We start from the raw sequence: 14,687 nt of genomic DNA, 5'->3' as shown, positions 1-14,687 counted from the left end.
CCACCTTTCCAGAGTGGCATCGTCGACTGCTTCTGGGTTGACCCGAGTCACATCCTCAGTCCCGCAGTACAACCACATGCAATGGCTCCGGAACTGAAGAGGCTGGATACGGCGCCTAAGAAAAACCTCCAGGAGATCCATACCCGTCACTCCTTCCCGAACCAACTGAATTACACGCTCCATCAGCATCTTCACGTCAGCTTTCTCCTCCGGAATCACCTTCAGAGAGGAGGGCTTGTTCACTCGGCCCATGGTGAACTGAGGGAGTCCACTCGACTGCCCCGGCGTCGACTGATCCTGGCAGTAGAACCAGGTCGACTGCCAGCCTCTGACTGACTCGGGAAATGTCATGGCTGGGAAGGTGCTCTTGTTCCTCATCTAGATCCCCAGACCCCCACACATTTGGACAACTCGGGTATTTTCGTCGCCTGGGCTCGCCTTCTTCACGGTCTGAGAGCGACACGTGAATATGTGCTTGAACAAACCCCAATGCGGTCGACAACCCAGGAAACTCTCACACATGGACACAAACGCGGCAACATAGGCGATAGAATTCGGGGTGAAGTGGTGGAGTTGCGCTCCAAAAAAGTTCAAGAAACCACGGAAGAAAATGCTCGGCAGCAAAGAAAATCCGCGGTCGACATGGGTAGCTAGAAGCACGCACTCACCCTCTTCCGGTTGGGGCTGCCACTCTTTCCCCGGAAGCCTCGCAGCTCCATGGGGGATCAGGCCCTCGTTGGCCATGTCGAGGAGATCCTTCTCCGTGATGGTCGACTGGATCCAATCTCCCTGGACCCAGCCTTTCGGCAGGCGAGATCTAGACGAAGACCCGCCACGACTGGTGGATATCCCCTTCGCCTTCTCCGTCGCCGACGCCTTCTTCACGCGTTCCAACGCTGCCGTCTTCTCCTTGACCATGGCTGCCGGCGGTACGCGCGAGGAGAAGTTGTGCGGAGGCGAGAGCGAGCGCGTTGGGCAGAGACGAAGGGAACAGAGGGAGAATGCTGAGGCACTGTTCAAAAAACCCTCGCCGGGCGCATTTATAAGATCCCTTCCGAGTGGATGACAGGTGGGCCCGGTCGATCTAATCATATCCTGAACAGTTACGCGGACGCGATACGTGGCGAAAAAAGCGGCGCGGGGATCGAGGCGTCTATGCCCTGTCCCATCCGAACACCGCGGTCCGCCCCGCTTCGCGCGCTTCCCCAAATTTCGCATCCCGCGGAATCCGCGAACGGCAGATCGGTCTGCCAAACGCGGGATTTCCTGCGATCCGTCGCTCGGAAATCGGCGAAGTCCAAAAGATCACTCGACGAAGGAAAAGAATGGATCGAGTCGACTGAAGAAAAGTTGCTCACTATCAACAAAGAGATTTTTTTCAAAACAACGCACGACCAGTACGCGAAGGCCAATCGGAAACAACATCAACTCCTTCATCACTCGAGCCTCAATCCATTCGGGGGCTAATGATGGAGTCATGTACCTAGGGTAGGGTCACAGACCTGATCTAAGTACCCTGCCCGAGGACACCCTTAGAAGAGATCACCTTCCAGTCGACCTACGAGGGAGTCACTCGACTGACTTGAAGGACTCGACCACGAAGACTCAGTCGACCACCAGAAGGTCAAGAGGCACTCTGCACTGCAACGGCCTGTAATTAAGTAGACTTTATGATAGTAAAGACACTTTATGTGGGGCGTTACCAGTAACGCCCCGGACTTAATGTACCTTAAACCCTTCATTACGTGGGTTGGCTGGGGTCCTGGCGCACTCTATATAAGCCACCCCCCTCCACAGGCAGAAGGGTTCGGCACCCTGTAATCCATATACACATAATCCACTCGACCGCCTCCGGGCTCCGAGACGTAGGGCTTTTACTTCCTCCGAGAAGGGCCTGAACTCGTACATCTCTTGTACTTACAACCTCTCCATAGCTAGGACCTTGCCTCTCCATACCTACCCCCCACTCTACTGTCAGACTTAGATCCACGACACCTGAGACTCCACGAAACAACTTTTTAGATTTAATAAGAATTTTTGGACAAAAGAAATAGGCCAGGGGGCCCACACCCTGTCCAGGAGACAGGGGAGCGCGCCCCCCTAGGGCGCGGCCCCCTATCTCCTGGGCCCCCTCGTGGGCTTCCAGCGTCCATCTTCTGCAATATGAAGGGTTTTCCCCTGGAAAAAATCGTGGGCAAGTTTACGGGATGAAACTCCGCCGCCACGAGGCGGAACCTTGGCGGAATCAATCTAGGGCTCTAGCGGAGCTGTTCTGCCGGGGACACTTCCCTCCGGGAGGGGGAAATCATCACCAACGTCATCACCAATGATCCTCTCATCGGGAGGGGGTCAATCTCCATCAACATCTTCACTAGCACCATCTCCTCTCAAAACCATAGTTCATCTCTTGTATCCAATCTTGTATCAAAACCACAAATTGGTACCTGTGGGTTGCTAGTAGTGTTGATTACTCCTTATAGTTGATGCTATTTGGTTTACTTGGTGGAAGATCATATGTTCAGATCTTTTATGCATATTATTACCCCTCTGATTATGAACATGAATATGCTTTGTGAGTAGTTATGTTTGTTCCTGAGGACATGGGTGAAGTCTTGCTATTAGTAGTCATGTCAATTTGGTATTCGTTCGATATTTTGATGAGATGTATGTTGTCTTTCCTCTAGTGGTGTTATGTGAACGTCGACTACATGACACTTCACCATTATTTGGGCCTAGAGGAAGGCATAGGGAAGTAATAAGTAGTTGAAGGGTTGCTAGAGCGATAGAAGCTTAAACCCTAGTTTATGCGTTGCTTCGTTAGGGGTTGATATGGACCCATATGTTTAATGTTGTGGTTAGGTTTACCTTAATACTCTTTTTTGTAGTTGCGGATGCTTGCAATAGGGGTTAATCATAAGTGGGATGCTTGTCCATGTTAGGGCAGTACCCAAGTGCCTGTCCACCCACATATCAAATTATCAAAGTACCGAACGCGAATCTTATGAACGTGATGAAAACTAGCTTGACGATAATTCCCAATGTATCCTCGGGAGCTTCTTCTTCATTATTAGAATTTGTCCAGGCTTATCCTTTGCTACATAAAGGATTGGGCCACCTTTCTGCACTTTATTTACTTTATTTACTTTTTGCTCGTTACTATTTATCTTATCACAAAACTATCTATCACCTACTATTTCAGTGCTTGCAGAGAAAACCTTACTGAAAACCGCTTATCATTTCCTTCTGCTCCTCGTTGGGTTCGACACTCTTACTTATCGAAAGGACTACGATACATCCCCTATATTTGTGGGTCATCAAGACTCTTTTCTGGCACCGTTGCAGGGGAGCGTAGCGCTCTTGGTGAGTGGAACTTGGTAAGGGAACATTTATATAGTGTGCTGAAATTTTCTGTTACTTGTCACTATGGAAACTAATCCTTTGAGGAGCTTGTTTTGGGTATCTTCACCCCAACCAGAAGAGCAAAGAGATGCTCCTCAACCTACTGAACCTTATGAAAATATTCACTTTGAGATCCCTTCGGGTATGATAGAAAAACTGCTAGGTAATCCTTTTGCAGGAGACGGAACATTGCATCCCGACTTACACCTTATCTTTGTGGATGAAATTTGTGGATTATTTAAGCTTGCAGGTATTCCTGATGATGTTGTCAAAAGGAAGGTCTTCCCTTTATCTTTGAAGGGAGATGCAATGACATGGTATAGGCTATGTGATGATACGAGATATTAGAATTATAAGCGATTGAAGTTGGAATTTCACCAGAAGTTCTATCATATGCATCTTGTTCATCGTGATCGTAATTACATATATAATTTCTGGCCTCGCGAAGGATAAAGCATCGCTCAAGCTTGGGGGGGTCTTAAGTCAATGTTGTATTCATGCCCCAATCATGAGCTCTCTCGGGAAATGATTATTCAGAATTTTTATGCTCGGCTTTCTCTTGATAATCGCAACTTGCTTGATACTTCCTGTGTTGGTTCCTATATGCTGGAGACTATTGATTTCAAATGGGACTTATTGGAAAGAATTAAACGCAACTCTGAAGATTGGGGTTCGGACGATGGTAAAGAGTCAGGTATGACACCTAAGTTTTATTGTGTTAAATCTTTTATGGATACCGATGCTTTCTGTGAATTTAGCTCTAAGTATGGACTTGACTCTGAGATAGTAGCTACTTTTTGTGAAACTTTTGCTACTCACGTTGATCTCCCTAAAGAGAAGTGGTTTAAATATAATCCTCTTGTTGAAGTGAAAGTAGTTGCACCTATTACAGTCGAAGAGAAGAATATTACATATAGTGATCCTATTATTCATACTGCTTATGTTGAAAAACCTCCTTTTCCTGTTAGGATAAAAGATCATGTTAAAGCTTCGACCGTTGTTCGTAAGAGTAATACTAGGACTTATACACCTCCTGAGCAAATTAATGTTGAACCTGGTATTGCTATGATTAAAGATCTTTTGGATGAGGATTTAGATGGGCATGTTATCTCTTTCTTGGGTGAAACTGCTAATATTGCTAGACCCGATACTAAGACACGTAGACCTGTTGTAGGCACGCCTGTTATTTCTGTTAAAATAGGAGATCATTGTTATCATGGTTTATGTGATATGGGTGCTAGTGCTAATGCGATACCTTATGATCTTTATAAAGAAATTATGCACGATATTGCACTAGTTGAATTAGAAGACATTGATGTTACTATTAAGCTTGCCAATAGGGACACCATTAAACCTATTGGGATTGTTAGAGATGTTGAAGTCTTGTGTGGGAAAATTAAATACCTGCTGATTTTCTTGTTCTTGGTTCCCCGCAAGATGATTTTTGTCCCATTATTTTTGGTAGACCCTTCTTGAATACTGCTAGTGCTAAGATTGATTATAAGAGGAAGGTTGTCACTGTTGGCATAGACGGTACGTCTCATGAGTTTAATTTTGCCAAGTTTAGTAGACAACATCGTGAAAAGGAACCATCTAGTAAGGATGAAATTATTGGTCTTGCTTCCATTGTTGTTCCTCCAACTGATCCGTTAGAACAATATTTGCTAGACCATGAAAACGATATGTTTATGAAGGAAAGGGAAGAAATAGATGAAGTGTTCCTTAAAAAAGAACCTATGCTGAAACATAACCTTCCCATTGAAATCCTTGGGGATCCCCCTCCACCCAAGGGTGATCCCGTGTTTGAACTCAAACCATTCCCTGATAATCTTAAGTATGCTTATCTTGATGAAAAAGAAATATATCCTATTATTATTAGTGCTAACCTTTCAGAGAAAGAAGAACACAGATTATTGAAAACTCTGAAGAAGCACAGAGCTGCTATTGGATATACTTTGGATGATCTTAAGGGCATTAGTCCCACATTATGTCAACACAAAATTTCGGTGGAGAAAGATGCCAAACCAGTTAGAGACCCTCAAAGACGATTAAATCCCAAGATGAAGGAAGTGGTAAGAAAGGAGATACTAAAACTCCTTGAGGCAGGTATTATTTATCCCGTTGCTGATAGTGAATGGGTAAGCCCTGCCATTGTGTCCCTAAAAAGGGAGGTATTACCGTTGTTCCTAATGATAAAGATGAATTGATCCCGCAAAGAATTATTACAGGCTATAGGATGGTAATTGATTTCCGTAAGTTAAATAAAGCTACTAAGAAAGATCATTACCCTTTACCTTTTATTGATCAAATGCTAGAAAGGCTTTCCAAACACACACATTTTTGCTTTCTTGATGGTTATTCTGGCTTCTCTCAGATACCTGTATCAGCGGGGGATCAATCTAAAACTACTTTTACTTGCCCTTTTGGTACTTTTGCTTATAGACGTATGCCTTTTGGTTTATGTAATGCACCTGCTACCTTTCAAAGATGCATGATGGCTATATTTTCTGAATTTTGTGAAAAGATTTGTGAGGTATTCATGGATGACTTCTCCGTCTATGGATCCTCTTTTGATGATTGTTTGAGCAACCTTGATCGAGTTTTGCAGAGATGCGAAGGCACTAGTCTTGTCCTGAATTGGGAAAAGTCTCACTTTATGGTTAATGAAGGCATTATCTTGGGGCACAAGATCTCCGAGAGAGGTATTGAAGTTGATAAAGCCAAAGTTGATGCTATCGAAAAGATGCCATGTCCCAAGGACATAAAAGGTATAAGTTTCCTTGGTCATGCCGGTTTTTATAGGAGGTTCATTAAGGACTTTTCTAAAATCTCTAGGCCTCTGACTAATTTATTGCAAAAAGATATTCCTTTTGTCTTTGATGATGATTGTGTAGAAGCTTTTGAAACACTTAAGAAAGCTTTGATCACTGCACCTATTGTTCAGCCACCTGATTGGAATTTACCTTTTGAAATTATGTGCGATGCTAGTGATTATGCTGTAGGGGCTGTTTTAGGGCAAAGAGTCGATAAGAAATTGAATGTTATCCATTATGCTAGCAAGACTCTTGATACTGCCCAGAGAAATTATGCTACCACTGAAAAAGAATTCTTAGCAGTTGTGTTTGCATGTGATAAGTTTAGACCTTATATTGTTGACTCCAAAGTTACTATTCACACTGATCATGCTGCTATTAAATACCTTATGAAAAGAAAGATGCTAAGCCTAGACTCATTAGATGGGTTCTCTTGCTCCAAGAATTTTACTTGCATATTGTTGATAGAAAGGGAGCTGAGAACCCCATTGCAGACAACTTGTGTAGGTTAGAGAATGTTCTTGATGACCCACTGCCTATTAATGATAGCTTTCCTGATGAACAATTAGCGGTCGTCAATGCTTCTTGTACTGCTCCTTGGTATGCTGATTATGCTAATTACATTGTTGCTAAATATATACTGCCTAGTTTCACATACCAACAAAAGAAAAAGTTCTTCTATGATTTAAGACATTACTTCTGGGATGATCCACACCTTTATAAAGAAGGAGTAGATGGTATTATTAGACGTTGTGTGCCTGAGCATGAACAGGAAAAAATCCTACGCAAGTGTCACTCTGAATCCTATGGGGGACACCACGCTGGAGATAGAACTGCACACAAGGTACTACAATCTGGTTTTTATTGGCCTACTCTTTTCAAAGATGCTCGAAAGTTTGTCTTATCTTGTGATGAATGTCAAATAATAGGTAACATCAGTAGACGTCAAGAAATGCCTATGAATTATTCTCTTGTTATTGAACCGTTTGATGTTTGGGGCTTTGATTATATGGGACCTTTTCCTGCCTCCAATGGTTATACACATATTTTAGTTACTGTTGATTACGTTACTAAGTGGGTAGAAGCTATTCCAACTAGTAGTGCTGATCATAACACTTCTATTAAAATGCTTAAAGAAGTTATTTTTCCGAGGTTTGGAGTCCCTAGATATCTTATGACTGATGGTGGTTCACACTTTATTCATGGTGCTTTCCGTAAAATGCTTGCTAAGTATGATGTCAATCATAGAATTGCATCTCCTTATCACCCGCAGCCTAGTGGTCAAGTAGAGTTGAGCAATAGAGAGCTCAAATTAATTTTGCAAAAGACTGTGAATAGATCTAGAAAGAATTGGTCCAAAAAACTTGATGATGCATTATGGGCCTATAGAACTGCATGCAAAAATCCTATGGGTATGTCTCCATATAAGATGGTTTATGGAAAAGCATGTCATTTACCTCTTGAACTTGAACATAAAGCATATTGGGCTATTAAAGAGCTCAATTATGACTTCAAACTTGCCGGTGAGAAGAGGTTGTTTGATATTAGCTCACTTGATGAATGGAGAACCCAAGCATATGAGAATGCCAAGCTTTTCAAAGAAAAAGTCAAACGCTGGCATGATAAGAGGATACAGAAGCGTGAGTTTAACGTAGGAGATTATGTGTTATTGTTCAACTCTCATTTAAGATTTTTTGCAGGAAAACTTCTCTCAAAATGGGAAGGTCCCTACGTTATCGAGGAGGTCTATCATTCTCGTGCTATAAAAATCAACAACTTTGAAGGCACAAATCCGAGGGTGGTAAACGGTCAAAGAATTAAACATTATATTTCAGGTAATCCTATCAATGTTGAAACTAATATTATTGAAACCATAACCCCTGAGGAATACATAAGAGACACTTTCCAGAACGTTCCAGACTCCGAAAAGGCATAGGTACGTGGTACGGTAAGTAAACCGACTCCAAAACAACTCTAATGGCAATTTTTATCAGTTTTGGATTATTTAAAGTTTTTAGGAAGAAAGAAGTAGTCCGAAAGGGGCACGAAGCTCCCACGAGAGAGGAGGGCGCCCCCCCCCTGTAGGGCACGCCCCCCTGTCTCGTGGGCACCTCGTGTGCCTCCCAGACTCCGTTTTCTTGTATGTTACATATTTTAGTCGGTAAAAATTCATTATATATACTCCCGAAGGTTTTGACCACCGTATCACGCAAATATCCTCTGTTTTCATTTCGAGTTGTTTCTGTTTCAGATTTAAAGCATCATGTCGTCTCCAAGCGCTCCCAAGGACAAGTTTTTCGAGAGGGTTATCAACCCCTATCTTGCGGAGATGCTGCACCACCCTAAAACCATTGAGATGCGTGAGGGGGTGTTGCACATCCGCGATGTGGAGGGACCAAGGCATACTGGGAGCGTGGAGACAAAGCTCGAAGCCATGGAGCAAGAAGTTTTCAAGTGTCAAGGGATGGTGGAGTGTGGACTCAACGCGAACCAGATGATGATCACAGAGTTCACCAACAACCATAAGCTGGATGCCAAAGTCACTGGGGAGACCATCTTCAAGCTTCAAGAGAAAATCGAGCACCTCCAAGCCCAGATTTAAGACCTGCATAACCAGAACTGTGAGTATGAGTATAGATTCAAGCGAATGAGTTTGGCTGCAGCTTTAAGGATCCCGGAGACCCGATCATCCTTTTATGATGGAGAGCCTATGCCTTAGAAGACGGACGACAAGCCTACATCATCAACAACTCCTACTTTACCACCTCTGAAGAAATAATCACATGGGTATGGGCACTCCCCTTGGCAACTGCAAGCTTGGGGGAGGTGCCCAGGTATCGTATCACCATCACACTCCTATCTTTACCGCTTTATTTAGTTCGATCCTTTTAGTAGTATCTTGATCTATTAGTTCGAAGTTTTGATATCAAGTAGTTTTGAGTTTTTCTTTGTGATCTCTTTATGTAATCGAGTCCATGTGCTATCTATAATAAAGATTAGTGTTGAGTCAAGGGCTTTGCTATGTTGCTATGATCTTGAGAAAGTAGAAAGAATAAAAGAGTTCATATTGATCTTATGGATAGTGATAACTTCACACATAGAAAGTATGAGGCATAAAAATTGTTGAGAGTTGATGAACGTAGCCTTGGTCATCATTGCAATTAATAGGAAGTAATAAGGAAAGAGGGGTTCACATGTAAATATATTATCTTGGACATCTTTTATGATTGTGAAGCACTCATTAAGTATGACATGCTAAAAGAGTTGATGTTGGACAAGGAAGACAACGTAATGGTTTATGTTTTCCGACACCTCAGTTAAAGTATATTGTCATCGACCTTCCAAACATGTTGAGCTTGCTTTTCCCCCTCATGCTAGCCAAATTCCTTGCACCAAGTAGAGATACTACTTGTGCTTCCAAATATCCTTAAACCCAGTTTTGCCATGAGAGTCCACCATACCTGCCTATGGATTGAGTAAGATCCTTCAAGTAAGTTGTCATCGGTGCAAGCAATAAAAATTGCTCTCTAAATATGTATGACTTATTAGTGCAGAGAAAATAAGCTTTGTACGAACTTGTTGTGGAAGTAATAAAAGCGACGGACTGCATAATAAAGGTCCACATACAAGGGGCAATATAAAGTGACGTTCTTTTGCATTAAGATTTCATGCATCAACCCTAAACGCACATGACAACCTATGCTTCCCTCTACGAAGGGCCTATCTTTTACTTTATGCTTGAGTCAAGGTGATCCTCACCTTTCCCTTTTTCATTTTATCCTTTGGCAAGCTCCTCGTGTTTGAAAGATCATGATGCATATATCCAATTGGATGTAAGTTGGCATAGGCTATTATTGTTGACATCACCTAAAGGTGAATATGTTGGGAGGCAACACAATAAGCCCCTATCTTTCTCAGTGTCCGGCTGAAACTCTATAACCACAAGTGTTGCGTGAGTGTTAACAATTATAGGGGACTACGAGATAGTTGAGTATGTGAGCTTGCTGAAAAGCTCTATTATTGACTCTTTCTGATGTTACGATAAATTGCAGTTGCTTCAATGACTGAGATTATAGTTTGTTAGTTCCTAATGAAGTTTTTGAACCATACTTGACATTGTGAATTGCTTATTACTTAAACATAGGAAATCATATGACAAAATCCATATATGTTCTTGTTATTAGAATGATCATGATGCCCTCATGTCCGTATTTTATTTTTATCGACACCTCTATCTCTAAACATGTGGACATATTTTTCGATTTCAGCTTCCGCTTGAGGACAAGCGAGGTCTAAGCTTGGGGGAGTTGATACGTCCATTTTGCATCATGCTTTTACATCAATATTTATTGCATTATGGGTTGTTATTACACATTATATCTCAATACTTATGGCTATTCTCCCTTATTTTACAAGGTTTACCATGAAGAGGGGGGATGCCGGCAGCTGGAATTCTGGCTGGAAAATGTCACGACCGACTTTTTCAATAAAATGCTTATTGAGAAAATCGATCTTTAGATCCCAGTATAGGAAAAATTATCCTCACGGGTAGACAAATACTTGATAAACAGAAGACCAGTAGCATAAATTTAATACAGGGTTGAGCTGAGGCTGCTCAACAAATTATTACAAACTCGCCAATATTTTACATAAGGGCGGTTATGACACAGGGGTGTGGTGGCATGCTACTAGCTCGAGGTAAAAGTGGTGGTGGATAACTAGACTCCTAACTGGAAGCTCATCGAGCGTCGAGGTGAGGCTCGATGAATTTATTTCTGGGGTGGCGGAAGCGGATATGATACAGTGACCAAAGCAGAATCGCACGGGACTGACTGGACTCCTCTAGGCATCAGACTCGTTATCGAACTCTTCATCCATGAGATCGCGTTCATCAACATCTGGCCAAATCAACAAGCCAGGTGAGTACTTTGAAAGTACTCACAAGACAGTTCGGACAAAAGATATAATAAATGTATGCATGAATGCGACATGAACAAAAATGATGATGCTCATCTCAATAATAATATTGTTCATGACTTGATAGATAAGACAAAAAAACTGAAAACCGATCAGGTGTCTGGAGCGACGCCTCGAAAGGTAAATAAATAAAGCTCATGCCGCAGTCGAGCGTCTAAGCGACACCACATAAAGGGCTTATAAAAGAAATGTCACAGTCGGACATCTGAGCGACGTCACAGAAAGGGCTTGAAAAGAAATGCCACAGTCGGACATCTGAGCGACGTCACATAAAGGGCTTGAAAAGAAATGCCACAGTCGGACATCTGAGCGACATCACAGACAGGGCTTGAAAAGAAATGCCACAGTCGAACATCTGAGCGACATCACAGACATGGCTTATAATAAATGTAATTAACAAGTATGCCACCATCGGACGTCTGAGCGACATCACAGACAGGGCTTGTAACAAATGTAAATAACAAGTATGCCACCGTCGGACGTTTGAGCGACATCACAGACAGGGCTTATAACAAATGTAAATAACAAGTATGCCACCGTCGGACGTCTGAGCGACATCACAGACAGGGCTTATAACAACTGTAAATAACAAGATTAGTCCATCCACAAGAATAAGCTTTTAACCGGATTTTACACACATGTAGTCCAACGGAGTTTTGTCATTGAGGCTGATATCTGACAAGATGAATACAGTACTTGGACAAGTACAAGATGATTTAAAGAATTTGTGACTCTGTAGAGTTTGTACTAACTGACCATAGCCAACGGATTTCCGTAGTCACGAAGGACTAGTTCCGTTTATGGTATTTCGGTAGAAACACATTCAACCAGTACACACCCATTTCCACCTCACGATGCCAGGAATCACCCTAGACAACGTTCAAGAAAAACTTTGAGACGGGGAGGTCACAACCTCGAATAGCATGGGATCAAATTTCTATACGCGCGCTCTAAGGGGTGCCCCCCTCTCGGTCCCAACCGGAAACACCCATGCCCCCTGACCGGATGACGGGCTTTAATCCAGGGCCATGGAACCCTCATCCCGGCCTCTCTACTTGGTGTGTACCAGGAAAATGGTTGCAACTTACTAAGCCATATTCCTTTCGGAAAACATGTGGCAATACAGGAAGGAAATGAATGGGAATGTGATTTGATTCACGATGACACGGAAGTCAAATAATCTGGCATAAGACTGGCATGTCACAACACCGCCATCTTACCCATCCTCATGCCATCACATGGCCATGCCAATATGTATCCAACAACATATGGTTTTCCGAAACTTACTTTCCACTTTTGTGCATGAAATATAACATTCAAAGAAATGTTCATAAGTATGCCATGAGACTCCTAAAATGCAAACGTGCAACAAACACTCATCATATCAAGAGTTCAAACATGCTTGCCTGGTTCGGAGTAGTCGGAGCCTAACTGGGTGAAGTTCGCACCTCCGTCACCTCCTCCGGTATCTACGGTATAAGAAGAAAAATACGTACGTAACGTAAATACCGTGAGTGTACATAAAAGTGTTCCAAATATTTTTCAAATAAATATGGCAAAAACTAGATAGAAAAAGAAAAATGACAGCAAAAGAATCAATCAAAAACTATTTTCTGTTTAAAAGTTATAAGAGTTTTGGTCCAAGGACTCATCTGTAATGAAACAGAAAACTCTCAGGGGCCTAAGCAGAAAAGTCTAGAAAACGGTTCGTTTAAAAGAAACGACTGAGAGACTGACAGGCGGGCTCCACCCGTCAGGTTTGAATTTTCAAACAAGGGAAACAGGGCGCGACGGCGCCCGAGAGATGCGGTGGTCGCCGGCAGCGATCCACGGCGAGGCAGGGGGATCGGACGGTACCTTCGTGATCAGCACGTCCTTCCGCGTCTGTGGGAGGTGGTGGTGGTCGCCGGTGAGCACTGTGTCGACGGCGGCCCTTGCTCTGGCGGACGGCGGTTCGGGCAGTCGTGGACCTCGTCGGAGATAGCTGCGAGGGTCAAATTGAAGTGGGGGTTAGTCTCCTAGTTGCTCGAGAGGGTTGCTGACGAGGTTAGGGCGCCGGAGACGGCCTCACCGGAGTGAATCGAGGTGGAGGCCGAGGCGGAACGAGGTCGCCGGAGTTGAGGAAGAAGGGCCCGTCGAGGCTCTTCCAGTGGCTAGGCGGGGTCTGGTGAGGTGGTGGAGTAGTGCGGGGGCGAGAGTAGGCTCGGGGGGTGCTATTTATAGCCGGCCCGAGGCAGTTGCCCTGAACGGATAAGTCCGGCGAGTGATTACGGCGGCGCTGTGGCTGGATGGTCGGCTTACGAGCTTGAGCATCGACTAGACGGAGCATTGGTGCCATTCCAGTGTCCAACTCAGCACGGGAGGAGAGGTTACGGCCTATCCTCGACGGAACGGCCGCACGGCCCGTCGGCGGCAGAGAACGCGCTCTGCGCGTGCCGGGCCACGGCGACGGTGCTGCATGCGTGCGCTGGCGAGGAGATGGCCACGCGGAGCTCTCGGAAGGTTTGGGCGGCGCCGAACGGCGTTATGCCGCAGGGTTGTCCCCTGTCAGCCGCTACGGTGGTTCTACCGCCGCAAAACACGCCGGCGCAGGGGGGCCAGGGTGCCACCGACGCTAGGAACGCGCCAAGCACGCGTGTGGAGCTCCGAACAAGAAGGAGGGACTGTGAGCAACGTGCCAAGTGCACTGTGGACATGTGATTGAAACTCTGACGAAGAAACGACACTAAATCTGAATTTTTCTGAATATGAACAGCAACAGTGCATGCCAGGTGTTCGACAGAATGATTTTGGCATGTGGGGATTTTTCCTTGAGCTGGTTTTTGGTGGAGTGGTCTCTCATTGCAGCTAGAGGTTGCCTGAATTTTGGTGGAATATTTGGAGGAGTGTAGATATGAATTTCACCAAATTTGGCAAATCTGGTCCAAACTTGCAGAGGGTGAAATTTGAAAATTTTGAAAAGAAGAAGAGTAGATCTTGATGGTTCTAGGTTGTGGGTACCAAGGACTATCCAGGGGAGTTAAGTTGAGACCAAAAACCAAGGGCATTAAGGTACTTGCTTTGCAAATCACCTAGGCTCAAAATAAAGGACAGAATTGTTTTGGGAAAGGAAATAGATGGAATAAAGTCCAAAAATGGATTTTATTAGTTTGGACAGAATGTTTGGATTGTTCCAGAGTGGAAGGAGGGTTTGGGGGGAAAGTTTTACCATAAGAGGCATGGTAAAACAAGAATGGATCAAAACCAAATAAAAGCCCAAAACCAAAAAGGTTTTCTTTTTAAAAGAAACTAAATCCAAGAAAAGATTTTTGAGAGGGCAAACTTAGAAGAGGGTTCTTAAGAAGGGTTTAGAAGGCCTTCTTCAAACCAAGCAAGGCTCTTTCTGAAAACAAAAACCACAAAAAAAATTGGAGTGTCACAGAAAAGGAGCAAACGTTGGAAACCTATTCTGCACAACTCCAAAAGACCTGAGACTCCACGAAACAACTTTTTAGATTT

Source organism: Triticum dicoccoides, chromosome 4B (assembly GCF_002162155.2).
Source record: "Triticum dicoccoides isolate Atlit2015 ecotype Zavitan chromosome 4B, WEW_v2.0, whole genome shotgun sequence".
In the NCBI taxonomy this organism is placed as follows: Eukaryota; Viridiplantae; Streptophyta; class Magnoliopsida; order Poales; family Poaceae; genus Triticum; species Triticum dicoccoides.
This window is presented reverse-complemented; position numbering follows the sequence as displayed.